Here is a 14429-nt window from a genome sequence, read left to right on the forward strand (position 1 = left end):
CTGTGTGTGTGCGTGTCTGTGTGTGTGAAGATCAATGATACAGTGAACATTAACATTCTGTTTTTATTCTGACTGTGATCACATCTCTCACTTTTATTTAGTGGGAACTTCTTGGTACTAGAAGTGATGTTGGTTCCATGATGTGTAGGGAACAGCATTAGTCAAATGACCACTAACTCTTTTTATATAAGTTCTAGATGTCAGATTCTCCTTAAATGGTGTCTAATAAAATAGAATTACTGCAATGACAAATCAAAGCATATCACATAGTACTGTTTCTTTTCAGTATAAATTATACAAATGTTCATCTTGCTGTAAGCCCTAGTTTGTGAATACATTTCATATATCAAATTCTATGACATTGTTTCAACATAATGCAAAATTATATATTCTAGAATAAAACAAAAATAGCTTAAAAACTAAGAGAAAGCCCTGTTGAAAATAATCAGAGCAATATGTGATAATAGATTGTCAAATATCTATACGTCTTTAGGATACACTCAGTAATATAAAGCCAAAAAACAAAAACCTTAAACAAGTTGGAAGACTAAAAAGTTTCCAAATTCTATCCTTTTTTCTTTTTTTTTTTTTAATATAATTATTGTAAACTTTCAGTCACAACATTTCTTTTAAAAAACTCCCGCAGGAGAAATGCAAACTATCTGGTACAGTGTAAATAGCTTGCAGTTGATTTACATGCAGAGCTTAGGAGATTAATGTATCTGGTAGCTTAACAGTTTTAACTGTGCATTTCCCTAGACTGTGTATTCCTTATTTAATACATAATTTTTCCTGGGTTATTATTGTTTGGGTTTAGTTTTTGTTTTTTATTGCCTATAATCCATCTGAAAATCCAAAATGTCGACATTATTATTTTTATCTTAAAGGTGTCAAGAGATTTTAACTTAAACAATTACCCTGTTGCATTAATGGAAAAATAGACACACATGCAGACGTACAATATTAAATGGAAAGAATCTTAAACAGTATCTACTCAGTGACAGAAACACAGTAAATGAATTGACCAAAACACAGGAAAACTGACAGGGCGAGAAGTTGATCCCATTACTCCATTTCTTCTCTTCAAACACCAGTTCAATTTGCCTCCACACAGAAGAATTCTTTACTTAATTTGTCTTATATTTGAATCATCTCCTGTAATTCAATAAATAGGACGTGTAATTGGATTGCATCTCCTCCCATATGATATTTTCAATTAAAAAAACCCAAAACCTATGCCTTTATTTTATAGCTGGTTCTAATTAAAATTGTGCTAATATTTTTTGAATTATCAAATTACAAGACTGTTCTTGGCTTCAGTTCTTTGAACAGCATGAAATAGTATTAAAAAATACATTTTTGGGCTGTCTGTGTGTATTTGTCTACATTTTTCACCTTCTCAGAATGCTGTGAGCGACTTGTCAGTGAATTGCATTCTTTGACAACAATGTCAAAGAAACATTGAAAGAGATCTATGGAAACTCTGGGTTATAATGAGAACACTTCATATGGAATAATTACACTCATGGCCTACTCTCTTCAGGCTGTACCAATCAATATTTAGGAGAATATTTACTCATACATTTCCCTTTTTCATTCAGTATTTGTTCCCTGAAATGCCCTAAAATAATCCTTCTGGGATATACAGATTTTATGTCTTCTCTGTGAATGAAAGATAAAACCATCAAGAACCTATCAATGGCAAAGCTATTGTTGCTAGTTCACTGATATCAGTTGTTCTCGACTTTTTGATGCAGATCATAGATGTTGTTTCATCCTGTGCTTTTATTTTTAGATATATATTTCCAAAAGTAATTTTTTTAAAGAAAAATACTGTAACAATAATTTCTAAGTGGATTATGCACTTGCATATTACATAAAAGGGGTATTTGTCAAACAAACCCTCCTGGATAATTTATTAAATTTACAAGAAATTTACATTTTTCAAATACTGCATTGCTAGGCTGGCTCTCCTACTTTCTATAATAATGGTTTTCTTTTCCTAATGTAGCTGACAGGCAGTTACTGCCCTGTGGAGCTGACCTTGCCTGTGGGCATGTTCTGAGACCTGCTGGCAATGCTCTTTGGAAGTACTCCCAGATGAAAGCACTGGTGAAGGCAAACTGAAGTCTTATTCAGTGTCATCCCAAGAAAAGCCAGACGGGGAAGCCAGTTCAGAATGTCAGTGCTCAAGCCCTCAGCACCTTGCCTTTTTATTTGAAAAGTTTTTCTGGCCATCTGCACAATCAGGGCAAGAGACGGAAGGCTAAAACAGCTCAGATGGATTCTTCCTTTTCAAGGTGGTGAATGTATAACCAAGAGCAGTGAAAACACAGGAGGTCTTTTTATTAGTGCAAGACTAATAAAAGGTGAACACCTTTCAAGTTTCAAGGCTAACAATTATCAATTGTTAAATTGAAAATTATTTCTAGTTGAGGTCTAACTCATTTTTATTGCCTTGTGTATTTGTCTTGTCTTTTTAGTTTTTTATTACTTTAAATTATTTAAATTTGTTATATTTTGTCTGGATACTTAGAGTGATTTCAGAATTCTTTGCTCACATGAAATTTCTAAGCCCTAAGATATAGTCAGGACTTAGTGAAATACATAGGGCATCTTTACCCTTTACTTTCAGTTCTTGAATTTACAGAAATACCTCTTTTGCTTTGGAAAAGAATTCCACATAAACATAAAATTAGAATTTTTTCCACTGAAGAAAATGTAAGACACTCACTACAAAATAAAATGTGTTCTTCCACATTACTTTTCAATGACTGTGGAAGAATAACATAAAGGGGTTTTTTTAGTAGGTTAAGAGGTAAAGTTTTATTAACACAGGTTTCAATCAATTTTAGAAGGCATCCTTTTAATACTCTAATTAGAAAAAAAAAAAGTTCACCTTTTGTATCACATATGGATGACTACAATTAGATAAATATAGTTAATGAGGCTGTCATTTTTTATTTCTCTTTACAAATTTCTGTCTGTTTACTGTTGCTTCAAATGGACTGTGAGGTTTTCTATTTCCCAGAAACAGCATGTTTGAAAGGAAATGCGGAGTCTGAAGTGAGGAAAATTAGAAATAAAAGCAAAAATACTTTTTAGGTAATTGTGTTTGTTTCTTTGGACAGAGCTGAAAAATTTTTATTCACCTCTCTATCAGTTCCTTATAGTCACTAAAATGTTATTCATTTCTAAGCCAACAAAAGTAATGACAGTCAAATTGACGGCAGTCAGAGGGCTAAGGTGTACAGTAAGCTAGCAATGAAAAATGTCTGGAAACCTCTTTTCTCATAATCTTGTGTGAAATATGTATGCATTTTATAACCTGAAGTGAAACCACTTGACAGCATGCAGGAGCAAATAGGATTGAGTTAAAATGTGTCTTCAGCTTTAGGAAAAGAGAAGGCACATTTTCACAGTATCAAGTTCTCCTCAGATCACCTACAAATGCGGTATATGTGTATTCAAACTTCTAAATTTCCTAAACTAAACATCAGTAGTTCAAAAAGCGAATTTCTTTGCTAAATAAACCACATAAGAAATGATAATGACAGACAACCTATCAGCCTCTAAGAAGTATATAAGAAGAGCTTTAGACTAAGATTTTTGCAACATGGGAATCTTCTTTGTGGATTAAAATGAAGTTGTCAGGAGTTTATGCATCCACCAGCTAAAAAAAACTACTTTGGAATGAAATTATTGAAGCAGATGTAATGACATTTACTGCAGCTCTAACATTGAGTAGGAGCATGAATCCTCAAGAACCTCTTTTCCAGGATCTGAGTGTTTCTACTTCAGTGAAAAAAATTGATTCCTTTTGTGGCAGGTAACTGGTACTCTGGGCAGAAAAGAGGGAGAAGTGGCTGCTGCTATTATTTAGTAGGCCCACTGAAGCTGTGCATCAAGCTTCCCTACATTTAATGCACTTTTGATGTGGCATTAAAAAATGAAACGTTGTTTGGTGGTCATTCAGGCACATACACAAGGATAATCTGTGCTGCACCAGAAAATGTGTAAGCAAATTTTGTAGTTTGTGACTCAGTGTAGACACAGTCAAAATTTTATTTTGAGAATTTTTAGGGAAAAGTTGGTGTAAGAGACCATACTAACTAGTACTAACAGCACAGACAGAGTGAAATAAAGAACTGACCCCCTCTTAGGTTTATCTAAAGAAGGTTAGGAGTTCACAACTTTGAGAAAAACTTGAAAACTATAAAAAGCATAAAGTTGTCTGTCGTTAGGATCTAATTGCCAAAGTTTCTTTATGACCTCACCAACAGAGATATGTAGAAATTTTATACATATAATAAATATATATGTTATGTAAAACAATTCAAGTCATCTTGTTTCTTGCCCCTGCTCTGTTTTTATTTTTCCTCACTTTCACTACATCAAAGGCAAAATACTTTCAGTTTCATCCCTTAAAGGTATTTGTTATTACAACAGGCATGTTGATTTGTAATTTTCTATCACTTAAAAAAGGAAATCCATCCTTGCCTCAAACTTACACCCCAAAAAAGAGGGATTTTTTTTGAAAAATTTATTCCTTTCCTGCAGCACTCAGTGTGAGTTCTAACGGAATTTCAAGTTTCTTAATACCATTATGAGTCTTATCTATTTCTCATACAGAAAGAAACTGTAGAAAACACTTGTGAGGTTAAGTTGGAAAAAGCCTACATGTAAAAACAGATAGTGACTGTTCTGTGAAGGAATATCAACAGTCTGCGACTACTTGTACCACATAGACATAAAAATTATAATATTTTATTTCCATTTAGAATTGGTTTATTGTAGCAGGAGCTAGAAAATAGTCAAGGTAAAACTATGGCAGGGTAGTTTGTAGGGCTTCTGTTGTTAGAAGTACAGCATGTGCTGCAAGCCTTCTTATAAATAATGGCACCAAAAATTTTTTTCTCAGTACTGTTCCTCAGATTTAAAATATACAGGAGCAAAAGCCAAAGTAGCATGCCATGGTGCAAGACAAGAGGGAGATGATAAAGGCAGGAGTTCAGCTTACTGTTTCACTTGCTTGCAGTCAGAACCTTTTCCCTGTTATCAGAAGTGTCATTCAGTGCCCCAGAGCAGACCTTGTAAGTAAAATCAGAGGTCACTGGGCTGCCTGCAGGGAGGAAAAAATAATTTAAAAATAAAGCTAGCCTTTCAGATACTGCTACTTCCTGGGGTAGGTATTTTAATTTTACATGTAGAATGGATATCTCTAAAAATTTCCACTTCTACTAATTTTCTCTTGCTCTACTTGCAAAATCTGAAAGGTGCTTAGAAAGCTCATCCTTCATTATGTTGAAAGATAATGTTTCAAAAACTGCAAACTTAATTGCTGATATGAAATTTAGAGATAAGTACTGAGATTTTCTTTGTAGCCAAGTAATAATGGATTTGTCTTGTGATGCTACAAATAAACAATCCAGCATACAGACTAAGTCTACTGAGGGCCAGAATAAAATGTGTAACAGAGAACAGGTAAAGAACACACCTGAGATGTGCTTGCAAGTCAGTAATGTGTCCTTGTCTCTAACCTTTCTACGTTTGCTAGAGAGAAAATACATTAATAATGAACACCAGGGTGGATATACCATATGTTAATTCTGAGTCAAAGTTCATGATATGAACACATAGTGGCAAATGTGTATGTATTTCAGTCAAAATTAATCAGATTTAGGATTAGCTTGTTTCCAGTTTCATGGTGTATAGTTTACAAACCTCCCAAGCAGTAGTAAAAAAAATACCTTGCTGAGCTACCATAGGTCAGAAGGAAAAATAGATTATAATGCTTAATATGTTAAGAAGAGATACTAATATTGAAAATCTCTTTCTCAGCGAACACGAATAATAAAAAAATGTCCCTTGCAAGCAGCAATATTGCTATTTCCTGGTTCTATACCCCAGGCATATTTCCTGGCTCACCCCAGTCTTTGGTACAAAACAGGAAAGAAAGATATCCAGAATTAATTTTAATCAAGGACTCAAAGTCACCCTATACAATACATTAAAAAGTCCTTCTAGTTTGCAGCTGAGAATCTGGAAATACACAAACTTCATTTGTCTATAGAGGACATATTTTGCTATTTCTATCTCATTTAAAGAGGAGATATCATAAAATCTGAAGTGAGAGCTAGAAGTCAAAGGCCAAACAAATTTATTCTCAATAAAGACTATGTAGCAACTTAAAAGTAAACGAGAAAGAAAATATTTTTGTTCATGATTTGCTGCCCCTTTGCAAAGCCATTCGTATGGCAAAGTCAGGGAGCAAAGCAATTGACAGAAAAAATGGAGAAGAAAATATGAGTCTGAGAGGGCAAATAAAAGAAGTAAGAATACAGCTTGGCACCCAATCCATCCCAACTGCAAATGTTACTTGTTCCATTCCCAGAGATGAGATATTTTCTGGGTCAAACAAAGAGTACCCTGTTATTGGCCAAGGTTAATTTATTCAACTTTCTTGCAAATAAATTTAGACACATAACTTAAGTCAGCCCTGAGCAACAGAAAGTAACCTGAGCTAGGTGGTGTAAACAGCATTACTGGAGCTTCTTATTCCTTCTTCCCTAATCTTCCTCAGACACTTGAAAGTGTCTTTCAGTATGCAACATAATGCTACATATTTACATCAAAATATTGTATAATCTATTACATATTACAAATATAATAGTCGACTGTGTTATATATAGTAGATTATTTTATATATATAGATACACTACACAGTAATGTTATAATTCTAAATAGTATATTGCACATATAATATATTGTGGTATTGTAGTAGACAATGTTGCCGTATTTTCCTTAAAGCACCAATAAAGAGAATTGACATTTCATACTGAAGGAAAATATGCAGAATAATTTTTTTTTTTTTTTTGCAGTCCTGTGCGCAAATGTCCTCCAAAATTTAAGGCCCTGTCTCCTGGGATTGACTAGATTATTTACCTAAAACATTGTCAAATTATTCAGCAGGGCTACAAAAAGCTGGGGTGGGGGTGCGGGGGAAGTGTTTGAACACTTTTCCTTTCCTTTCTGCAAGTGGCTGGTATATTTTTTCCCCTTGAAATATATAGACAGTGGTCTTAGATATTTTCAAATACATTCAGGTTGTTTAAAAGAATGCTAATCTGGCATTTATTAATCCTTTATTATAGATGAGAAAGGATTAGGCCCAGGCAACATACCTGGTTACAAAGGAGATTATGTTTCAGGTTAACCTAATAAACTTCAAAAATCATAATTTTTAGTCTCTGTCTAGATCCAGATTTTACTCTCAATGTGGTGCAAATGCAAGGTTAAATATAAATATTCTTTGCATTTATAATGCAAAAATTCCTTCAGGTATACAAAAAACTAACATTCTTGAAAAGGTCATACAGTTTCTTGTAATTTATTTTCTAGTAGGTCAATTCCATCATTCATCATTCCTGCAGATTAAATGGTTATCAGTTTGCTCCTGCTTTATACCTTTGACATCTAGGCCTAATAATCTACACCTATATCCGTAACACTGACAGCTCTTTAAATAAGTAACTGGTGCAAGGTGGTGCAATACAGCATATTCAAATGCTGAATTATTTCATTTTAAGAACTTAATATATAATGACAATTTCACCATTTGAAATGTCATGTCTGTACTTAAACCTTGAAAAAGATAATAATCCTGTAATTTACTTGGTAGTTATTTAGAAGTGCAAATAAACATCTGGCAAGCCTTTATCGCTGTCTATCACATAGAAAATAATGAAAAGGCAAAGCTGTTCAGGAGCTGTTCTCTAGCCTTAAAAACAGATATCAATGCATATGTGGTGAAAGCAAATAGTTTAGAATTCTTTTCCAGAACTATCTTAATTCTGGGGTTCTAAATTTTGAAAGCTTCCTTTTCTTACAGTTCAAGGCTCTTTTAATGCAAATACAGAGTATCACCTATTCACATCTCTTTTTGGATTGGAATAACATATAATGTGTCCCTAGAAAATTTGAATCACCAGAATCTTTAAAAATACAGATAATTATATTAATAAAATTTCCTTTCAGTGATTCATTTAACTGCTGATTTAACAGTCTGCTCAAAAGTAGAGGATCTGAATCTGAGGTAGCAGTAAGATGAAAACAAAAAAGATCCAAAAGTGAAAAGGGTACAATGGTGTTGGACATGGAGTAGCTCTGGCCATAAAAACTGGCACCAGAGCCAGGAAAGCAATCTGGTCAGGCAGTACAGAAATGTGGTTTTCTCTTACTTGCCTACTGTGTTCATGCAACTGACAGTTCTTATAGTGTAAAGATAAGGGTCAATTTTAGGGAAGAACCAAAAGGTGTACCAGAGTCATAATCTCTCAATCAACTGCTTTGTGACCTACATCTGCCAAACCTAGTGACTTTATTCCAGATTTGGTTTTGATGTTGTCAGAAGTAAAGACTTTCATGAGTCACTAATTAAAATTCAAAAATTACCCGTCCTCAAATTTCCTTGACTTCTCCAAGCACATTTTCAGCAATTTGACATATGCCAAAGCTCCTCTATAAAGTACAAAGACAGAAAAATACAATCTGCAAAAGGAGAAAAAAGAAACAACCCAGAAGACTCTGATATAAAAAAATGTAAGTCAATTTTCTTTCAAAACACACTATGCATCTGAAAATGAAAATATAAATATCAAAGAAAACATACAGTCTGTATAATCTGTCTATAAGCAGACATAACAATGAGTTCTACAGAAAGTAGGAAATAAAGGTAGCTTGGGATTTCTGAACTCTTGAATACATTCTTCAAAAGTGCAACCTGAATTTTGGGAGAAATTTTACTGCATAAATTGAATGTAGAAAGAAAAAAGAAGTGTTTAATGCCTTCCTTCAGAGATGGATCATTGCTGACATCTTATAAACAGCTGGATGTTATAATTTTGTCATATTTACTAGTCGTATACCATTAGTGCTCAATAATGTGTTATATGAATTTTTATCAATGTTTTTCTTTTGGGGTTTTTCATCCTTGAAACATCTTTATGTAACTGGCCTAGAACTAATGTGTTGTCTCAGGGATTATATTGCATATGGGATAAAGTGGAAACAGCACAATCTTTGATCTTTTAATCAAACATCTCAAAAAATGCTGCTTTAATAATTTTTTTTCATTTGTTTTTCTCTCACATGTGGCCACAAGCCGGGTCTCTATACCATTTTCCAGGTTTGCCTGTCACCAAGTACAAAGTCAGCTGCATCAACTCTTTTCTGGGAATGGATAATAAATAGTGGGTTAGCACAGTGACATTGATTATCCAATGGCCTTGGAGATTGTTACCTGAAATGGCTCACATGAGAACATCAGCATTTCTTTTTTTACCTGTCAATTTCAGAACTTATTCCATTACACTTATGTCACTGCTTACATTATGTCTATCTAACAAAATTCTGCATTTCCTAGGTCCTAGAAGCCCTTATATCTGTACCAAAATTTGCCACTGATGTACAATTCACTAACAGAAAAACTGATGTATATTTCATTCACATTTTACTGAACTCTCAAGGAAACTTCTGAGCATTAAAGAGAAATTATAGTGTTTGTCAGTGGTTGATTTCTCTACCTCCCAATGACTACATTAATTTTTCCGTAGTTAACAATCCGGTCTGAAGGTGTTCCTCTGGCCCCTGGCTCCCTGCTTCTGTTAATGGTTTCCATGGCCAACAGTATTGCAGTTTCCTTCATTTTTACTACCTCCACAAATCTTCCCAGGAGATATCTAAGCAACAGATTCATCACCTCCTGATTTAAATGTATCACATGTTCTTCTGTGAAATCCTTAAAGGTAGAAGAGGCACGGTGGAAGAACCACTGAAGGATCTTAGTCCCCGGTATGCTGAAGTACTTCAGTACCATTTCTTTGTATGAAGAAGTTCTGACCAATATATAAAATAAAGACTACACCAGCCCTGTTTGACTTGATTGATCACAATGGACAAGATTTATTTCTCTTACAGTGTATTTTTTCATTTAATTACTAGTCCTTATTCAATGACCAACAAACTGTGAATGTACATGATGATAGTATAAAACCAAGAAAAAGTCTCAGAAATTAAAATGGATAGTGATAAGGAGTTTATCATAGCGACCTGTGGATAAAATTTAGCTGTCAACCCAGCAAGGTCTGAGACTCATGGGACAGTATGGAAAAGGATGGCTTAAGAGGGACCAGGCTGATTGTAGTACAGCATCTCAAAAAACCCATTAGCATTTAGGTACCTGAATGCCAACCCTTACTTGCATAATAATATATCTGTCAAATAATAAAGACAACCTCTTTTAATTTATTTGAAAATTTCTTGCTGAAGTTTTAGGAAGTTTTAATATCTAGACATAACAAGAACATTTTCTTTGTAAGTACTTAAGAATTACTGCTGCATGAAACTTGAATGCTGTTTACTAATAATAAGTTTATGTTATTTGAGACACATATTTTATTATTTCCTTACATTCTTTCAATTGTTTAACCCAGCAAAGGTTTGCTTTTGTCCCTTTCCACATAACATTATTTTAAAAATAGATTGATGCTACTGTTCTGCTCTTTGCAGGACACATAAAAGTAGCAGATGGGTTCACCGCTGATAAAGGTTAAAACTCCGAGTTTAATTTGCAGCTTTTTAGCCTTAACGTCTGACATCAGAATATCAGTGTCATCTCTTAAGAGGATATTTGTAAGTCAGTTTGATGTTCTAGTTGGCTCAAAGAGCTGATAGACATAGTATGCTCCTAGATTAATCTTTTTTGGGGGTGTAAATATTAAAATATTTACCCAATAAATATCTAATCTATAACATTATAATGAAGAACAGTTACACCTGCATCAACTACTTTCTAAAATAAAAAAATCTGTTCCTAAACTTCAAGTACTAAAATGGAAAAAACTCTAGAAGCAAATATGGTGAAAAAAAATAAATTAATGAGTTCTTCCAATGACAAGAGTGTTCTGCATGAAATTATTTTCAAGATCTACTTTTGCTAGCTAAATATAAAATAGGGCTATATAATACACATCAAGATGTAAAATTTGGCATATTTGCACCCATCTGGTTTTCTGGTTGTCCAGTTTCCAGAAATGTCTGTGTAGTTAGATGGACAACAATTTACAGCAGTTCAGAATTTGGTTCATTATATCAGCACCTGTAATAACATGCTTGCAGGTTTACCTAGCACCATGGTTTCCTGGGACCTGGGATAGAGCAGCTATGAAGTACCTGTGTGGCTGCTCCTGGAGGCAGAGACCCCTGCTGACAGTGATTCTGGAGCCAGTGCAGTCCCCTCCTTCGCCAAGATGGAAATGCTGTTGCATGATTTGTGCAAGTGAGTAAAAGATTGAAGAGGGAGAGTTTCAGACTTGCCAGCTATGCTAAAACACCCTCAAGCAGAAAAAAACAGAACAAAGGTTGTGTCTCCAAAGAATCTGTAATCAGCTGATCATCTCTAGGGGTCTAAATATAAATTTGGGTACAAGCAGATTTTGGCAACATTAGAATGACACTGTATCACAGTTTAATGAACACTTAGTTAAATTTAACAAGAGAGTGATTTTACCAAACAGGATCAGAGACCTTATTATGTCCAAACAGGGGAAGAATCAAAACGAAGAAATTGCCTCTCTGGATCAGGTCAGTGTCCCGTTTGGCAGTGAAGCATGAGCCTGACAGTGACAGATTCTCCAGAGGAAGGCACAGCAAACTGCCGGACCTGGCTGCTGGCGGACTTTCTCGTTTTCTCTGACAGAAGTGGCAACGACTGGCTTATGGTCTGAGGTATAGAGATTTACATTTTTATCCTATCAAAAGTATTAGTTTATGTTCTTGATTTACATGTGAATGCAAAATCCTTTTTCAATGTCATTAGTTACAATCCTTGTGACCTCTTATGGAATTAAGTCCCAAGGTTCTGGGGCTGGCAGTACATGTTGCAGATGATCTTCCTCCTTCTTCTCAGTCTTTGTTTTATTACATCCGACACATCTGCACTTCCACAAAAGGGAATGAAATGTTTGGTTGGCTTTTTTGTTTTTTGGTTTTTTTTTTACTTAAATGAAGACTGAGGGCGAGGTAATGGAGAGGCTAGATTCAAAATGATAATCATGTTTTGGCAACCCTGTGACACAGAGAGATGTTAATGTTTTTTGTGTATGTGGTCTTGCTGGAGGGGCTGTCAGGGTTGGACTTTCACATGCCAGAAGAAGATTTTCCAGTTCACTGCACAATATGCAACTCTTTGAGTTGTCGAAAACATTGTTGAGTAACAATGCTGGTTTAAATATTTGTTTGACAGTTGCAGCCAGGCCGAATCTCACAGATTCTGAGGGTGCTGTTCCCTCGGATGTGCAAATAGGTAGGCTGTAACACCGCTACAAAGGCAGGCAGTGAAATTTCACTGGCATGTCAACATGAGGAAGATATTCAATATCAAGACTCTGGGCTTATTGCAAGATATCTCCCCATTGTGCCCATCAGCACATGTATAGACATGTGTGGAGGATTTTATTACCTAAGACTTAGGATCACCATGATTTTAAACTAGTTTTGAGATTTTAGGTACTTGGCATGCCCTCTGTTACTGGCCCACAGCATTGTGTGTGGAAAAAGTTGAGCACAATCACAGAGGACTGTAATAGCTTGTCTAACGTAGTGACCTCCAGCTAAGAAATACTCTCACTTGTAAGTTACTATTAAGGAAGTAGGTCCAAGAAAATTAGTCAGAATAATTGGGTGGTTTTCAGTATGATGTCTTTCTTTCAGAGGCTGAAGGTTTAGGTCAGATGATGTAGTAACACAGTTTAACTTGCAAATACAGTTTATATCGAGTGGACATGGTTGGAAGGAAGAGTGCATTGAATTTCAATGTTCTCATACAGTTAATCAAGATTTGCACTGAAGCAAAATGAGTATAACATAGGAATCAAGATCCTCCATGCAGGTTTGAAAAGAGAAATTTTCTCTGCTGTGTGGAACATAATGAAATAACTTGGAAAGAAAATCAGCATATAATTTTCTATTTCTTTTTGTAAAAGAAAGTTATCATGAAGCTTAACATGTGCTATTTCCTTAAAGAATCATTTCACCAACTTGCTTTTTATAATGTAATATATTTACATATCAACACACTGAGTTTCTCCAATTGTAGAACAAAAAGTTATTCCTTATTCACACTTTTAAAAAATCCATCTCCCAGTAAACATTTTTAGGAAATATGTACATATACTTTCATGACGAAAAAAAATTAGCAAATTAGAAAACTGATAAAACAAATTCTAGAAGAAGCCAGAGTTAGAAGGTCTGATGGAGAGACAGATGGCTGTTTTATCTAATATCTCACTGTATTATACCAAATTGTGCTTTAAATGTTTTAAACTGAGACAGCTCCAGAACTACTGTATGGACCAGCATGCCAGGAAATATATGTCTCCTGTAAAGACACCAGTGTCTGAAAAGTCACCTCAGAGCATGTAGGAAACACAAGAAAATGGTATTGTCTGCTGGCAGAGGAACTGGACATAGAGCTGTCCTGTCCACAATTTGGAAATTGGGAGCTGTCCAGAATTCAGAAACAAAGGCTGAAGAAGAACTGTTTTGTCAGAGAACATCTGAAAGTCTGCATTTGTTCATGTTGCTAGCATAGCAGGTTTTCAGGTAAGCCATCTTCAAATGGTGATCCCTACCACATAAACAAGCACACACTCTTTGGGACACTGGATCCCTGTCACCACTGCCAATGGTGTGCCCACCCGTGAGATTCAGATGGGATTCAGAAAGCCTGTTATATAGAAGGAGAGGAGCCCTCTCTAGGCCCCTATTGATGTAAAATATATAAATTAAGTAGTGAGTTAGCTACTGGAAAAAAAAAATCAATTATTTTCTAATGTGTAGGTCTTCATGCAGTCTGCATCTACCTCAGAGAATTCTTTTCTTTCAGAAAAACATACCAGAAACTTGTTGTTTCAGCATTAAATTTATGTGTCTTCATCTCTTTATTTCCAGGTCCTCTAGGCACTTGCCTCCTAGATATGGAGCCTGCATGGGGTAATATAATATTTAATGAATCTCTTTTATCATCAAAAGTCATGTGAAAAAATAACTTTCTGTCCTTTTAATTAAATTGGAAGGATAGAAATCTCAGTCTGTGGCTTTAGAAGGAAAAGCCATTTTACCAGCAGGGTGTTTTTGTTAATTTGTTTTACTTGGGCATTTAAGTTAATTCAGATGAAAACAACTTTTGGGTCTATTTTTTGACTAGTACTTTTGTTCACTTATAGTAATATTTTTATGTTAAGGTTGGGCTCTACCAATAAATTGAATACAAAAAAGGGATTTTAGGGTTTTTGTTTGTTTTTGGCATTTTAAGTTGTCCATTTTGCCACTTAACATTTTTTAGTATTTATTAAGATAAAGGTATTACA

This window comes from Passer montanus, unplaced genomic scaffold (assembly GCF_014805655.1).
Source record: "Passer montanus isolate IOZ18808 unplaced genomic scaffold, ASM1480565v1 scaffold7, whole genome shotgun sequence".
Lineage (NCBI taxonomy): Eukaryota > Metazoa > Chordata > Aves > Passeriformes > Passeridae > Passer > Passer montanus.